Below are 18,472 nucleotides of genomic sequence, written 5' to 3' on the forward strand. Positions count from 1 at the left end.
ACTGCCTGGTATGGCAACTGCTCTGCATCTGACCGTAAGGTGCTACAAAGGGTAGTGCGCACGGCCCAGTACATCACGGGGCCAAGCTCCCTGACATCCAGGACCTATATACTAGGCGGTGTCAGAGGAAGGCCCAAAAAATGATTACTTTTTTTTTACACTGTGGGGTTTTTTCTTTTTATATCAAAACTGGGTCGCAGGCCAAATATGTTTGAGAACCCCTGCCCTAGACCTAGATGTATAGTCTATTTTTTGTTGAATTCTGGGTTGAGATTAAACAATAGCTGTTGATTACTTTGCAAATGCTACAGTTGAAGTCGGAAGTTTACATACACCTTAGCCAAATACATTCAAACTCAGTTTTTCACAATTCCTGATATTTAAACCGAGTAAATATTCCCTGTTTTAGGGCAGTTAGGATCACCACTATATTTTAAGAATGTGAAATGTCAGAATAATAGTAGAGATAATTATTTATTTCAGCTTTTATTTCCTTCATCACATTCCCTGTGGGTCAGAAGTTTACATAGTATTTGGTAGCATTGCCTTTAAATGGTTTAACTTGGGTCAAACGTTTCGGGTAGCCTTCCACAAACTTCCCACAATAAGTTGGGTGAATTTTGGCCCATTCCTCCTGACAGAGCTGGTGTAACTGACTAAGGTATGTAGGCCTCCTTGCTCGCACACACTTTTTCAGTACTGCCCACACATTTTCTACAGGATTGAGGTCAGGGCTTTGTGATGGCCACTCCAATACCTGGACTTTGTTGTCCTTAAGTCATTTTGCCACAACTTTGGAAGTATGCTTGGGGTCATTGTCCATTTGGAAGACCCATTTGCGACCAAGCTTTAACTTCCTGACTGATATCTTGAGATGTTGATTTAATATATTCACATAATTTTCCTGCCTCATGATGCCATCTATTTTGCACCAGTCCCTCCTGCAACAAAGCACCCCACAACATGATGCTGCCACCCCAGCGCTTCAGGGTTGAGATGGTGTTCTTTGGCTTGCAAGCCTCTCCCTTTTTCCTCCAAACATAACGATGGTCATTATGGCCAAACAGTTCTATTTTTGTTTCATCAGACCAGAGGACATTTATCGAAAAAAGTACAATCTTTGTCCCCATGTGCAGTTGCAAACCGTAGTCTGGCTTTTTTATGGCGGTTTTGGAGCAGTGGCTTCTTCCTTGTTGAGCAGCCTTTCATGTTATGTCAATATAGGACTCGTTTTACTGTGGATATAGATACTTTTGTACCTGTTTCCTCCAGCATCTTCACAAGGTCCTTTGCTGTTGTTCTGGGATTGATTTGCACTGTTTGCACCAAAGTACGTTGATCTCTAGTAGACAGAACGCGTCTCCTTCCTGAGCTGTGTGGTCCAATGCTGTTTATACTCGCGTACTATTGTTTGTACAGATGAACCTGGTACCTTCAGGCGTTTGGAAATTGCTCCCAAGGATGAACCAGACTTGTGGAGGTCTACAATTTGTTTTCTGACTTCTTGGCTGAGGTCTTGGATTTTCCCATGATATCAAGCAAAGAGGCACTGACTTTGAAGGTAGGCCATGAAATACATCCACATGTACACCTCCAATTGACTCAAATTATGTCAATTAGCCTATCAGAAGCTTCTAAAGCCATGACATCATTTTCTGGACTTTTCCAAGCTGTTTAAAGGCACAGTCAACTTAGTGTATGTAAACTTCTGACCCACTGGAATTGTGATACAGTGAATTATAAGTGAAATAATCTGTCTGTAAACAATTGTTGGAAGAATTACATGTGTCATGCACAAAGTAGATGTCCTAACTGACTTGCCAAAACTATAGTTTGTTAACAATAAATTTGTAGAGTGGTTGAAAAACAAGTTTTAATGACTCCAACCTAAGTGTATGTAAACTTCCGACTTCAACTGTATATAGGCCTAAATAGCATCATTAATGATATATGAGTGATAAAATATGGTCCCAATTTGTTTGCTCTGTTAAACCTACCCTTTGGAATGACTTTGATAGCAACAGTGAATCTATTTCATTTTTAAGTGAAGATCTCTCAACCTTCATTCTCACGATAGCACATTGGTAATGGTCAATGAAAAATATCATACCTAAGCAGGGCTGGGCTTGGTTAAAACCCTGTATTGGAGACCAAAGGGTAGTTGTAGAGATATCACTTCTCCAGCCTATGTTTTTTTGTTCTTCTGATAGTTGATATAACGCTGTTTTAAAGGTTCAAATTCGACATATTTTATACAAGGTTTGTCTAAATTGAAATTTGGTTAACATGACGAAATAATCCCGTGGTTGAAGTTTCACCCTCAAAACAACAGTTGATTACTTTTTTCAAATCTAGTGCATTTTCTATGTAGATTCCACATCAAAATACGTTGACAATTTTTGATTGAATGTTGATTCAACCAGTTTGTGCCCAATGGGTTGTGATGGTGTTAAACATCTGTTAGAATAATTCAAGGAATATTTTGTATAATGTAATACCACTATTAAATTACAATGTAACAAATTTCATATATTTGTTGTTACTATAAATGCACCATTAGTACACAAGTATAAGAGAAACGTAATGTTAAGTTTTACCAATGTATTCTTTAGAGGTACACATAGATAACTCCATACAACACAACACACACAACCCAAACAAGGAATAACATTTAACTCTATGGAATAAACCGGGCTCAGTCCAGTTTTGTTTTCAAGGGCCTATTAACTCCACCTGAGCATGCAAGGAGCAATTGTCTCCCTAAATTAGCAAGCCACATAGGTCTCATTAAACATGAAATTGCACAGAAACCTGTAAAAAGGCTTCTGAAAGCTGGAGCTGGGGACATGCTTTGTAAGCGGTGGTGACATTGTGTCTGCTTGATGATTATTGCCATCCCAGGGCCTTTTCTACCAGTAAACCTACACATCTGCTTCGCCATGCGTGCCCAGTGGCCACAGACACTACCCAGAAGCCATGGTGAAACCTTACTTGAGCAGCCGGTGTGCAATGACCTCACTGGGCCCAGATGGACCCCCCCCCCCCCCCCCACACACACACATATAGAGCAGGGGACCTATGGAAGTGACACACAACACGATAGTAGGGGCTCTGGAAGCATACCCAGGTTTCTGGGTAGCGTCTGATTCACATACCCAGGCTTATCTGATTGTGTTCTTCATGCCAATTAAGACGGCCGAGCTTAAAAATAGACTATGTTGTGATTTGAATTTTGGATTGCTTTTGTTTCTGATTGGTTGGTTTTTCTACCCTTTTTTTCTGGTAGATGCAGCATATAGATTTTTTGTTTTGTTTAGTGTCGCGGTGGTTGACAGATTCAAGGCTAATCTTTGAAGATGGAGTCTGTCCAGTCTTATTTAAAGTACTATTGGGTAATGTGTCCAAGGTATAGGTAGTCTATTTAATGAAGTGGTCTATCAGTGGTCTGTGTGTAGGACTATCCCACTCACAGGGTGACTAATGCATTTGAAACATGTATTGGCCAACATTGGAAGGGACATTGGTGGGTGGCGCACTGAAAGCAATGCTTGTGGCAATATCACAGCTACTCTTATATAAAAAGCTTTCACACAGGCTTTACATTAAGGCCTCCTCATGGACATACATCATGCTTCCAAAGGATCAACCGATAGTGGAAGATGTGTGAACATTTGTTCACACTCATTTGTTGCATGGGGTATTGTGGTGTGATGGACTTGGTCACTACGAAGCAGAATCTTTGAGCATTGATTTACCCCGCATGATGATGACCCCAATCCGACAATTAGATGGTTGTGAAGCCTCCATTCGTAGTTCGGCATTTGTACGTCATTTAGTAGATTATTCAAGTAGATTAGTAGATTGTCAGTTTTCATGGCAAACTCGTCACTAGCTAGCGCCATTGTTTAAATCCTTTACCAGGATTTTACTCCGCTGATGGCATTTCCCAGAAATGGAATGCCCTAAATGGTTGAGTGATTTGTCTGAGAATTAGCGGACAGGGGCGTCATCTGGAATTCTCATATCCGAAATGGCGAAAATCCATATTCATCTCAGTTATGAACTTTGAACTTTCAATCTATTACTGCATTTAAGCCTTCATGTGAGGAGGCAGTTGTAGTCAAATATGCCTATATAAAATGTTTACCCTTGATGAATTAGCTGCTTAGAGGTTGGCCTGGTCCCACAGTACTTGGTGCCCTGTCCCACTTACAGCTATTACATGACAGGAAACCCAGCCAAATTGTTTACCCCTGAATTGCTCATATATTCTGAACTGGAAAGTTGTTCTAATCCAATGTTCTGCACCCCCTATGATCAGGAGGCTTAGTTTGAGACTATTGCTACCCTTTTCATCATCATTTGTTACAGGAAACAGTCCCTTTAGGGAAGTTTAAGTACTGTGTTAATCATTTTGGCAAAAGTGACCATTAATCCAGAAAACAGGAGCCTATGAGAATATGTTTCATGGGGCTCACGCTTTTGGAAGGTGATTCATATCACTTTGTCGTATGTCACACCCTCCCAACAGAATCTATCCAAGCATCTGGCCAGTTTGAGGCATAGCAGATGCATTTATATGAATTAATCGCGAGCAGTGTTGGCAGGAGAATAAATATCTATCCGCGTATTGCACAGGAACACGATAAGATACACTATCTCTTCATTTGATCATCGTTTGACGTCCTTTCAGACGCTCCAGAGCCCCGGTCATTTTTCCTTTGATAAATGTGACGTCCGCTCCGGAGCAAACATTGGGGGACAAAGTCCTCACGTTTCAGGATGGGTCGCGTCCCTGGCAATGCCACACTTCGACACAGCGTTGACCACAGGAAATGTAAAGGGAGACATGTGCTTTGAACGCGCAAGCCAATTGTGTCGATAGCACATGGCTTCCTTAGATGTAAGATACACCATGGAGAAATCACAATGAGGCAGTGCTACCAATGCAGAGACCACCACATTCTATATCGGCTGTGCATGATGTGGTATTTCATATTTTGGACACAAGATTGTAATACCTATCAAAGCATGACAAGCAAGCCATCATACAAGTGTTATTGAAAGGATGGAACACATAACCTACAAATGGAATGAATTCAAAAATAAGTGAGAGGGCAGGTGACCAACCTCCCATGGGATCCCATAGGCTCCCATAGGCTTTTTCTGTGAGGAGCACTACATAAGGAGCGCATTACACATGGATAAGTGAATCAGCTCACTTTCTTTGACATCTCGGTGAGCCACCTCTTCCCTTCAAACACGATCCATCACCTTTGTTTAGTGCCCTTCATAGAATAAGTCAATCAATCAGTCCAATGCAGTTATAAAGCCATTTTTATTTACATCAGCAGATGTCACAAAGTGCTTATACAGAAACCCAGCCTAACACCCCAGAGAGCAAGCAGTGCAGACGTAGAAGCACAGTGGCTCAGAAAATCTGCCTAGAAAGGCAGGAAACTGGGAAGAAACCTAGAGAGGAACCAGGCTCCGGGGGGGAGCATTCAGAGTTCGAGACAGCAGGTGTGGTAGAGAGAGAGAGAGAAATATGAAGAGGGTCGCTTCGCCACGTTCCCTGCGTGCAAGCATGTTATCCTTTCCATCAATGAACTTCAATGTGGCATAAAGCAGGTCTCAGGGTGGCGGCGATTCTCCCCGTTGAGAGTCCAGCACACGTTATTAAGGCAAATGGCATGACGGGGGCTGGGGCCGAGTTAGCCGGGTCTGTGCCTTGAAATTGAAAATAACATCAGTCCCACGCAGAGGCGGGTAAACACAAAAGGGACGCGGCAGGGCGCCCCATACCCCCACCCCCCCTACCCCCCGTCCTTGCTTTCGAGGAGCGGAGGGCGCAGCGGCGAGCCTTGCTCTCCCGCCGACGAATAATATCACGGTCGCTCGGCGAATCGAGTTGTTGTCCCCCGTCGGTGCTCCCTGTTGTAAGGGCTGTTATTGGGCCTGTTTAAAACCACCGCGAGTCATGAAAGATGCATGGGAGAAAGTGGCAGCAGAGGAAGAGGGCAAAGAGCCAACGCAGGCATGGCGTGTAATGCTCTGGTTATAGAGAGCTGTGGTAAGCTAACTCTGGGCAGGCACCCGTAAGGGAGCTTTGGGTTTTGCCTGGGTGGGACTTGAGAGGAATGCTAAAACTGATGGACCATAAGGGGTGGGACTGACACACACACACACACACACACGTGCACAAACACACACACACGAATACGTTTCCATAAACTTACATTTTAAGACGGTTGTAAAATTCCGGCAGATGTCAAATGATGCAACATACCTCAAATGTGACAATGGCTGACCAAAATAATTTGCTTGAAAGAGCAAAATAGAGATTCAAACTGCCTCTCCAGACTGTTGTCTCTCCAGACTGTTACAAAGACTTCTGGAAAATGTAGGCAATCTCTATGAATCTTGTGGAATAGTTTCAGACTTAAATTCTACGGGATCACTATAATCGCCCAAAAACATAACAGATGTCATTTAATTGCCAAATACTAGAACGGCACCTCTTGGAATACCTTGACAGCGAGTCTCGTGCTCCCTATGCACTCGTAGCATTGGAAGTGTGCCAGACAAGAATTAGGTCAGACGAAGTGCAGTGTACCTTGTGCAACTCCATGCTAAAACCACACCAGGGGAGGAGAGGAGGTGTCACACACAGGTATCATTTTCTAGAGCAGCACAAATTGGCCACATTTTTTTCTTCTTTTCGTCGCGTTTCACAGAAACGTGAGCAGAGGCGTTCCGCCCATGAGTCCAAACACTGGCCTGATTATTTGGAGCAATGAAAAGATGGAAGGAGGGGGGAAAAGCATGTGAATTGCAATTCTTTCATTGTGGCCTGCATAGAGCATGTATACGGGGTGTGTAACCACAAGTGCATGAAAATCCTTACAGCACAATAAAACTGATTGTATCATCACCTTTTTTCCCCTTACAGGGTACATTTCTACTCGACTCTTTTTACCCGCTCCCTAAATGAGCACACCGTTAAGGAAAAGAAGGGGGGGGGGGGGTGTGGGGACTACTGGGAAAAGAAGGCACAGTCGATTCACATTCTCACTGAGGCATTCCACTGTCACAGAGAGAAAGAGAAAGAAAGAAAAGGTGATGGTAATGGATGGATAGAGAACCCCCCCCCCAACTGAATAAACCTGAGATGACAGAGTGCTTCACAACCCCCCTCCACCCCATTGCCCCCATACCTCATCTTCAGATAAACCCCTGTCTGCCCACCCCCACCCCTCAAAGGGCCTGACTCAGGCCCCCACCGACCGAGGACCAGCCAGACTGCCATCTACGCCTCTCCCATCCCCTCCCCACATTCCCGTCATGGGACAAGATCTTCCTGTTTACTGGGTTTCTGGCTCACGTGTGCTGTGTATTCATTTACAGGAAAATCTATATTTCCATGCATGTGCACAACAAACATGCGCACGCGCATACACACAAACACAGCCTACAGAGTGATTCACACGCCCCTCCGCTTCCAATGCCCACATGACCTCACTGCCCAATGAGGAAAATACAATTCTCATTTGCAGTCTTGCCATCTCCTTTGTTAATATCTACTGGCACTAGGTAATGAATTGAGAATCTTATTCATGGATGGCACACCGGGTTGGCGTCAGATGCTGACAGAGGTGGTTAGACCTAGACTACTGTACATAGTATTCAAATGCCTTGGCAAGCGTCCCGCCGCTTTGTGTGTGTCTAAGCATCGATGTTTGGCCCTTTCCCCATGAGTGGGCAACCTCAGAGTCGTTGGCACTGACACTTTGGTGGTTTTCTCTAGCCTCTGCTGCCTCACCCTCTAGTGCGATTCCCATGGTGGAAGGGTCAAATAATTGACATGAAACCACTTTGAATCATCATAGCATCAATCCGTCAATGCCTTAAAGGTCGCCAACCGTTGAGACGACACCACTGTGTGTCAGCTATCTGTTTACTGGTGGCTAGTCAGTTACACCTATTTGCACCTTCATTACCAGCACACCCATAGCCCGTCTGTCTCTCTGGTGGCCAGCCGTAACAACGGGGACTCGTTGCCGTCGCCACTGTAAACAGGATTAATCAGCGCTGGCGACAGGCACTCTGGTCCAGATGACGTGTGTAATTACGGAATAATTGTCACGTCATCTGTAAATGAGGAAAGATGACATGAGTGGAAAACTGGCAACTGGCAGCGGCGGTGGCCATAACCACTCCACTTTAATGATTTTATTTTTTATTTAACTAGGCAAGTCAGTCAAGAACAAATTCTTATTTACAATAACGGCCTACCCCGGTCAAAACCTAATCCGGACGACGCTGGGTCAATTGTGCGCCGACCTATGGGACTCCCAATCACAGCCGGTTGTGATACAGCCTGGAATCGAACCAGGGTCTGTAGTGACACCTCAAGCACTGAGACGCAGTGCCTTAGACTGCACCACTCTTTAGCCCACGGAAGAGCCTAACTTCCTTATTACTGAGGAACACTTCTCCAATGTCTTTATTTACTCGACTAACTCACTCTGTGGCATTGTAATTCGCTCACTGATTCATTTATTTCCCCACTAACTCGTTTACACACTAATTTGCTAACTTATTCATTTATCCACCTCCGAGATGACACAGCTTGAGTATTCATTTATCCACCTCCGAGATGACACAGCTTGCGTATTCATTTATCCACATCCGAGATGACACAGCTTGAGTATTCATTTATCCACCTCCGAGATGACACAGCTTGAGTATTCATTTATCCACCTCCGAGATGACACAGCTTGAGTATTCATTTATCCACATCCGAGATGACACAGCTTGAGTATTCATTTATCCACATTCGAGATGACACAGCTTGAGTATTCATTTATCCACATCCGAGATGACACAGCTTGAGTATTCATTTATCCACATCCGAGATGACACAGCTTGAGTATTCATTTATCCACCTCCGAGATGACACAGCTTGAGTATTCATTTATCCACCTCCGAGATGACACAGCTTGAGTATTCATTTATCCACATCTGAGATGACACAGCTTGAGTATTCATTTATCCACATCCGAGATGACACAGCTTGCATATTCATTTATCCACATCCGAGATGACACAGCTTGAGTATTCATTTATCCACATCCGAGATGACACAGCTTGAGTATTCATTTATCCACATCCGAGATGACACAGCTTGAGTATTCATTTATCCACATCCGTGATGACACAGCTTGAGTATTCATTTATCCACATCCGAGATGACATAGCTTGAGTATTCATTTATCCACATCCGAGATGACACAGCTTGAGTATTCATTTATCCACATCCGAGATGACACAGCTTGCATATTCATTTATCCACATCCGAGATGACACAGCTTGAGTATTCATTTATCCACATCCGAGATGACACAGCTTGAGTATTCATTTATCCACATCCGAGATGACACAGCTTGAGTATTCATTAAGCATGTTTGGAAGTCACTCGCATTCATGCTCGCTTAATTGCTTAGACCTGTCGTTTATTTTACACACAAAGAAGAGGGTTTTAAATGGCTCAATATACTGTCGCACCACAATGTGAGATGGTTGAGATGCACTTCGATGTTTGGGGTTACTCTGGCCAACACAATGGGCTGCTCTGCTCTTATATCTGCTTCTAAACTTGGAGCCGCGGGGTAATGTCAGGGCCCCATTTCATGGCTCAGCTGGGAGATGATAGGGTGAAACCATAAGAGATACTGTAGTGCCCAAAATCCTGTTTTAATATGGGCAGTGCCATTGAGGACTTTCACCATTTTCAAGTGGTATATTGGTTGGGACTTAACCCTATGGGTTAAGGAAGGATCACATCATTTCATCCAGGTTATCAGGAGGGATCAGCCAATGAATTATACTCATGAGCAAACATTCCATAACTGCAGGTCCCAGTTAATCGCCAACCTTGGCTTGATACCTAGTCAAACAACACATTCCAGGTGGCAGTATGCACCATTTCAGTTTGGACTACTTCAAAATGGAGATGGCCTGAATGATGTGATGTTCTAATGGGACATCTTCTAACTATCTCTATGGCTAGGAGTTATCCACGTGGATTTTTGTTTAAAGGACAATGGTATTGCTGTGGTCTAGGGAACGGGGGATACCTAGTCAGTTACACAACTGAATGCCTTCAACTGAAATGTGTCTCTGCGCATTTAACTCAAACCCTCTGAATCAGAAAGGTGTGGCGGGCTGCCTTAATCGACATCCATGTCTTCAGCGAACAGTGGGTTAAATGCCTTGCTCAGGGGCAGAAAGACAGATTTTTCCCTTGTCAGATCGGAGATTCGATCCAGCAACCTTTCGGTTACTAGCCCAATGCTCTAACCACTAGGCTACCTGCCGCCCCCGGTGGTACTGTGAGCTCATGCATCACAGAGTCATGTTTCAGTGTTTTATAAAGTAATCGATGGAGGTTTTGATTTGATCACGGTCTGTGTTTTAATGAATCTGATTCTGATCTCACAAAGAGACCCTTTATCCCAATGTAATGTCTCGGTACTAAAAACAACCACAGTAACAACCACCAAACTCAATCAATCATATGCTTTGGTATCGTTAGCAATCAAACCAATGCTATCCACTACTCTCCACCGAGCCAGTCAACTGATGCCAAAGCATTCTGAGAGGAAGGAGCAGGACAGCTCAGCCTTCTAGTGAAGTTCTGCTGGAGCTGCAGCCACAGCCGAAGCGTCCGCTGGTTACCAGATGGGGGAGAAGTTTGCCAGGAGGGGGTCGGCGGTGGGCAGGCCTGATAACCTGAGATAGCTGCTGGGTAATTTTCTGTGTGTTCCCTATCACAGCGGACGCCCCGGTGTCGTGCTGAGGGGAGAGAGGGCTGCCATAATGGCAAAGCAAATGGCTCATAGAGATATCCCAGTTGTTTTTTCATCACATCAATTTCACACCGGCGCCGCCGGGTTTCTGAGGAACGTGACAAGGTGAGGACAGACAGACGGAGAGAGAGAGAGAGAAAGGAGATTAAAGGAAGAAATGGAGAGCGAGATAGAAGTGGTCCTTTTAGTGGCTCTTTGGAGGTGTGTGTGTGTGTGTGTGTGTGTGTGTGTGCACAGGAGGTGTGGGTGTGTACACAGTGGGAATGTATTTACATATGGACTGCATAAAGTAGGTGAGGGTTTTACCTGCATTCTTATGTAAAACAAGCTTTAGGTATTCTCAGAATTTGCTTGAGAATCATTTTTATACATGAACATTTTGGTGTGTGAAAAAACACAGTAATGCCTTGATAGTATGGAAAGAAACGTTCTTTCACATATTTCCTCAGATTTCAGTTGTTGCATAGGTATTTCATATCTGAAGGAATATCTTAGTTGCCATTTCTGTCTTCAAGGAAAGCTTATTGCCACAAAAAAAAATCCCTTTCACTGACTCTTTGTGAATGGCACAGTTAACTAGCGATCGGCTTGTTTGCACAAAGATTAATATCACTACCACGATCTAAGAGTACCCTTACAGCATGTTTGCAAAATGGAGAATATTTAACCTGATTACGTTTTATTCGTTCTTGACCTGAAGGTGTTTTATTGGACCCTGGATCAACAGTGAACAAGACTTTCTGTAAAGAGTGGTTATCTTGTTGTGAGCTTTGGAATTTATACACACAGATTCATCCTAATAAAACAACGTTGACGTCCTTTTGTCCAAACGTGTTCAGATACTTCGCAATGTTAGCTTTGAGGTTCTAAGACATTATGTTTGACGATTAACTTTTTAACCCCACGGAAATCAATTGCATTCAAGATCAATTATAACTTTGGCAAAAAGGTCACTTCTATCTTAACAGATTTCTCAATGACAAAGAGGGACCTAGTGGACCTTCAGAAATAGGGATGCTTGGGGGCTAACCTTGGCATTCTAAAGACCAACGGCAGACAAAGACTAGCATACGGAAACTGGAAACTATGAGGCGGTCGAACCATATTGTGACTCGAAACACTTAGTTCTCTCGCTGTGTCGCAACCAATGGGTAAAACTAAACCAGCGATGTGCCCATAACTCATCGGATGATCTCTCGCTCTGACATAATTAATGACAGCGTTTTTTAAATTGCCCCCATGCGACAAAGGGCCACTACAGCTTTTGTTTATCGTGCCCCGCTGATTCCCATATTAACAGAGTTAGGTTAATGATAGAGGTATTTTACTTAATAGCATTTTTATTACTCCCGGTAAGTATACAAGCAATTAGCGATGGGCGAATTAAGTTCCCCCTCCTGTAATGGCCTACCAACACAGGACATCAGGACCAATTTCTGGAATAATTCATAAAGCAACGAGTCAGATGGTACCAACAGTGGAGGGGGGATATAAAATGAATATTCCCCCCGCATAGATTAGATTCTTCATATTATAAAGGATTAAATTATGTATGTGGCCTGTCAGCGGATTGGATTTGTTGGTGGTATTGCATGTAAAGTAAGCTGCATGGATCAAAGATGGCCACCATTAAAAGTCACGTGTTTGACACTTTTGGTGAAAAGTGTTCAACTGACAATACATGCATAGTGGTGGGTGGTGGGCTTACACTATGTTTGAATAGCCTGAATTAAAGATAGACGGATCAATTAGTTAAGAATTGAGAGAGAAATAGATAGGAGGGATGGAGGAAGTGAGGGAGAGGGTTCTCTCTATTCTATGCAAAGTGGCATCAAATAATGGCCCACAGAGACATATGAAAGAGCATAATCTTTAACCTTGAATCTAAACGTAATCTTCCATTAAAGAATACTAGCCATTTCTCAGTGAAAAAGAAATGCACAGACAGCAGAACTGATGGGTACTATTGGTTTGACTCTTTGAATGGGGAGAATATTGAAATGGCAAAGGGTGCAGTATCTAAGACTATGGACAAATGTCACTTCAATTCCAAATCAACTACTAAAACAGTGTTAACTTGAATACAGTGTGAGACACACACACACACACACACACACACACACACACACACACACACACACACACAGAACAAGAGACAGAGACACACCAACACACACACAGAGCAAGAAAGCGAAAGGCACACACACACACACACACACACGCAGATTGAGGTATTCATTCAGATAGAAGAGATGAGACCCAGGCATGGACTCAGAGTGAATGTGTGGGGTTATCTTCTCTGCTGCCTGGCTGCCATGTCTGCCATCTGTACTCTGTTGCACTCAATATGCAAATGCAGAATAGGGTCACACCTTCTGCCCCTCCGTATCATCTTGTAAACTCTTGTTTTTCTTCGATAAGCTCGCTCTCTGTGTTTGTGTGCATTTCTTCACACCTCCAACAGGAGCAGCGCTCTGTGCAGAGGTGGCGAATGCCAGCTTATCCATGTGCACAATTTATCGCGCTGGCCCATATATGTCTGTGTGTCTGTTTACCAGTCTGTGCTTGCCTGACAACAAACGACGAGTCAGAGATATACATTTGTCTGTTTGTTTGTTTGGGGTTTGTAGCAGGGCACACTTAGCTGGGCACACCAGCCAGCCTAGCTGGCTTCACGTGGGAGCCAGCTGGCTGGGCACGGGCACCGTTTCGCCCCATGCCAGTGTCACAAACGGCGAGCAGGAGAAACGAAATGGAGCCACATCATATAGAAATGTAGCCTGGCAGCCTCCAGCGCTCATTAAAAATGCACTAACGCTGCACGCTTCCATTCATCTAGCCCTGCCTGCATTTAGTATGGGTAGCCTTGTGTACAGTCTATAAAACAGAGCAATTAAACACGCGTACTTCTGGCTTTGTGGGGCTTCAGCCAAGCACACTGTGTTCTAAATGTAGGATTTAGAATATTACATTTTATAGATAGCCAATGTGGCTAAAAACCGAGGACAGTGTGTGGCCTATAGAAGAGGCAAGATATGAAATTGGATGATGGCATGATTTGATTCGTTCAAAAGATTTTTGGTCAAGTCTTGACAATGGAACGAAGAGTAGCTATGTGTTAATGTCATATCTACAATGCTGCAGATAATCCATTCTGAATTAATTTCCTATTTTGAGACATCAATCATCCAAATGTGTATTACAATATGAGGCGTCGTGCTATCGGGATGAAAGTAGCATATCAGCAATATGCGATGGTATTGGACCTCCATGATAATGCTAACACATTAGGGTAATGCTTGAGTAGAACCCTTTGACACAATGGCTACTCAACGCTGTCAAAACGATGACATACAAGGTGCCAGTCATGACGACTGATAAAGGTGAAGCTTAATTAACAGCTGTGACACAAACTGCTAGCTGTTAGCAATCGATCTCATCTACATTCATGGATTTGTATAACATCAGGTGTCATAAGCTGATATCACCTGTTATGACATCTGTTATGGCATCATTAGGACAGCTTTATGTAGTCAAGTGCCAACCACATTAGCATGGGATGAGGTTTGTATTAAGGCATGTTTTTATCTCGAGTAGGTTATCACACACAAACGGCAACTCGAAAGGGAAAGATCTGAAGATCAGACTGACCATAGGTTCAGGCAGAATGGCACATTCCTTTCGGTCCCTAGCAACAAACCCTTTTCTCACACACCCCTAACACCCCTTTACAGCAACCGTCCCCTGAAGGCAACCACACAGGGGCGGGGGGTGGGGGCAGTCGATGTTTCTAAAGATTTTCAAAGCTATGTCGGTCACAAGGGGGGCGGTGGTGCAATTGACAACACCCTATCCAGTGCCCTTTTCCCCAAGCCCACCTGTTAGGACACTAAGAGCTAGCGACCGCATGGGAAAAGTCCGAGCATAACCTTCCAATAGCACATGCCGGCACGCCTTCCATCTTGACCAGGGAGGGATTGACGTGGTATAGATTTATGTATACCAGAGCTAGTATTACAGAGGAGTGGCATACTAGCGAAGCCATATGTGTAACATGTCACAGCCAGGGGTAATGTCACAATAACCTACAAGCTATTCATGTTTCATGGTCGTGGTGAGTCACGCTGGTTAACAGTGTTGGGGACATACATACATAATGATGAGAGAGCTTGGGTTTTTAATGGGACGCATGTTTCACGAGGCAGCGCTGTGGTCCAAGCGGGGAGGAGAGATGAAGGGAAGGAGGGAGAGCGGGAGGCAGGCTTCCAAAATCTCGTGAAATCGCTCCAGAGACCTCAATCTCAGTTGAAGCACTCCTCCACATAAACAGAGGTGGGAGTGTGTGTGTGTATGGGAGGGTGTGTGTGTATATGTGTGTGTGCGTGCAGGTGTGTGAGTGACTGTATGCCAGGCCTGTAACCCTTCAATAATCCCACACATTTGCCCTTAATTTACCTTCAGTATAGCTCATTGTAAACGGGTCATAGATATGACCACGGGCATGCTAAAATATTGTAGGTGATGTCTCAGCAGGAGACTGACACATTGCTACCAAATAAAAATAATATTCTAAATATATTATAACAACTGCCTAGAATGACCTCCAGAAACACGGGCGCTCACTATATACAGTCATGTCCACTGTTGCGTTTTATTTTACAGATGTTGTGCACAAAACGTTAGTGAATGTTTAGAGAACATTCCAAGTTATTTTTACCATTTCTTTTCATTCTGAAGAACATAACTTGTTATCAAAAACATTACTTGAATGTACCATAACTAGAACTTAACGAGAATGTTATCTAATGTCCTGGGAATGTTTCCGGGTTTACTCGGAAAGCTCAGGAAATGTATTTCACACCTTCTTGTTAATTACTAAGGGAAGTGTTGACTTCAGATAAGAACTACTGAAATACAATTACAGCCAATGAGCTACCTACTTATTTCCTAACATCAAGGTGCTGTAAATTGGTTGTTAACTTTGTGTGTCAAGAAATGGAGGTTTAGGTTGTTTGACATCCCCTTTTAGTCAGGAATTGTGGCTATATTATTGATTCATAAAGGCCTGTAAAGATGTCCGCCTTATCTTATGAATGAAATTCTCACTACAAGTGTCTTCTTCGAAGTACAACCTTCAGATATCAGTCTGGAGTCGAAGATAGCATTCATTCTAGTCTGAGAAAGACACTAGACGTATCCATTTGCCTTCATCTATCACAGACCGGAACATTATAGCTGCTTGAAGCCCAAGTAAGAACCAAACCACTGTTCCCAAACCAACTGACAATGTCTCCACACACTGCAGCAAATTTATTTGGAGCCATGGTTCATCTGTTCAGAACAGTTCAGCCTGGATATGAATTCTGAGATTCCAATATGTATTTTTGTATGTGTGTTCTGCTGTGCTCTTTGTCTACATTGTGAGGACTTTTGGAAAAACAAGTTTGACCGTAGCACAGTCAATTATCTCCCAGGTGTTGGACGGCCGTGGTTGTAAGCGATGCTGTCGGTTCCCACAGGACCCGGAATGAGCCGGCTTGAATTAGCTCAGAACAAAATCCAATTCAGCAAAAAATGAAGAAACAGCAGTTTTAAATAAGACGGGAAGAGAATGCAAAGAAAGTCTAAGGAAACGCTCGCTGGCGCTCAATAAAGTTGAATATAGTCTCTTTTTTTTCCTCCATTCCTTCTCATTCCTTCCCCCCTATCATATAGCCAGTCCTTTAACAAACTATAGCTGTGTAATTGTCTCTGTGGCAGTTTCCAATACCTTTATGTACCCAAGGTTATTTACTGGCTAGGTATGAGAAAATTACATTCTCAAAATAAAGTATTATGATTGGCTCCCTCCAGGTGGCTATTTTAAGTCCATGCATGCTTGATTTCTGGGAAACCGGATTTGCAGACTTGTCCAATATCAAGTAACCTCATTTTAAGTCCCTATTAAAATCACTATTCACACATGCAAAAAACAAATCCCACTCATCCCCAAACATGATTTGCTCTCATGAAGATGATGTTATCCCTGTGTACTTGAGCACCACACAGTAGTATAATAACAAAGGGCTTCTTATTGATAAGTGTGTTTTCCCTGTATTATGTCTCTCCCTGGAAGGACTCGGAAGGAAGTGTAGCATTTCTGTACGGGAGAAGACATGCAGGGGATCGACATTGATAAAGGAGGAAGGTGGATTGTGTGGATTCTCATGCATAAACTGTAATGTCGTAAACTAACCCAAGCCTAATGCTAAAGGGGGCCCACACCTTCATACAGTCAGTTCTTAGACCAGGGGGAGAAAACAGAGAGAAACATAAACACTGTGAATGGTTAACCAGCCAGCCGGTGGTATCTCAACCTTCATGGACAGCGAGAGCCTGAGCAGGCTTTAGTTTGCATGGATCTCATGACAACCTGGCTCCGAGGTAATGATTGTGTGTTTTTCTCCCCACTGGAATCTTATCTACCCTCGCCTTCCACATGAGATGGCGACGTCGAGCATGGTGGCCGGCTGGTCGTGCTGCACACAGGCTCGCACACATCAGAAATAATAAATACAGGACAGGGTAACGACACTGTCGGACATAGCTTTACCCCAGGGATGCTAGAGGGGAACTGGGAACTTGCATTGGCAAGGACCGTGCTTTTTGCTGATATGGGGACCCCGGTCATCATGTGAGAGTTAAAATTGTTTTAGGCTGCAATGAGCATGTTATCAACCACCGGCAACCAAGACTCCAAGGCTGGAGCCCATTGGGCAAAATGCACAGCCCCCCTCTGAACCAGGAAATGTCAGCTACATTGTTTTGTAAATCATTAATTGCCGTGTAGCCATTGAGGTAATTTCACTTATTAATATAGTCAAATAGGTCTGTATGTTAACTTGTGGGAATTTGCCTATATGGATAGGGATCAATTGAAATGCTAAGTTATTAAATAGCATCTTACAGTGTTCAGCTTTCACATGGCATTTCAGAAAAAGATCTCATAATTTTGGTGCACATCGAAAGGAGTCACGATCAAATCAAATGAAATTAAAAATAATTGTATTGGTCACATTCACATATTTAGCAGGTGTTATTGTGGGTGTAGCGAAATGCTTGTGTTCCTAGCTCCAACAGTGCAGTAGTATCTAAAAACGATTCACAACAATACACACAAATATAAAAAATTAAATAATGGAATTAAGAAATATATAAATATTAGATCGAGCAATGTCGGAGTGGCATTGACTAAAATACAGTAGAATAGAATACAGTATATACATATGAGATGAGTAAAGCAGTGTGTAAACATTATTACAGTGGCCAGTGATTCCAAGTCTGTATACAGTTGAAGTCAGAAGTTTACATACATTTAGTTTAGTTTTTTTTTCAACCATTCCACAAATTTCTTGTTAACAAACAAAAGTTTTGGCAAGTCAGTTAGGACATCTACTTTGTGCATGACACAAGTCATTTTTCCAACAATTGTTTACAGACAGATTATTTCACTTATAATTCACTGTATCACAATTCCAGTGGGTCAGAAGTTTACATACACTAAGTTGACTGTACCTTTAAACAGCTTGGAAAACTCCAGAACATGATGTCATGGCTTTCGA

Source organism: Oncorhynchus clarkii, chromosome 9 (genome assembly GCF_045791955.1).
Source record: "Oncorhynchus clarkii lewisi isolate Uvic-CL-2024 chromosome 9, UVic_Ocla_1.0, whole genome shotgun sequence".
Taxonomy (NCBI): Eukaryota; Metazoa; Chordata; class Actinopteri; order Salmoniformes; family Salmonidae; genus Oncorhynchus; species Oncorhynchus clarkii.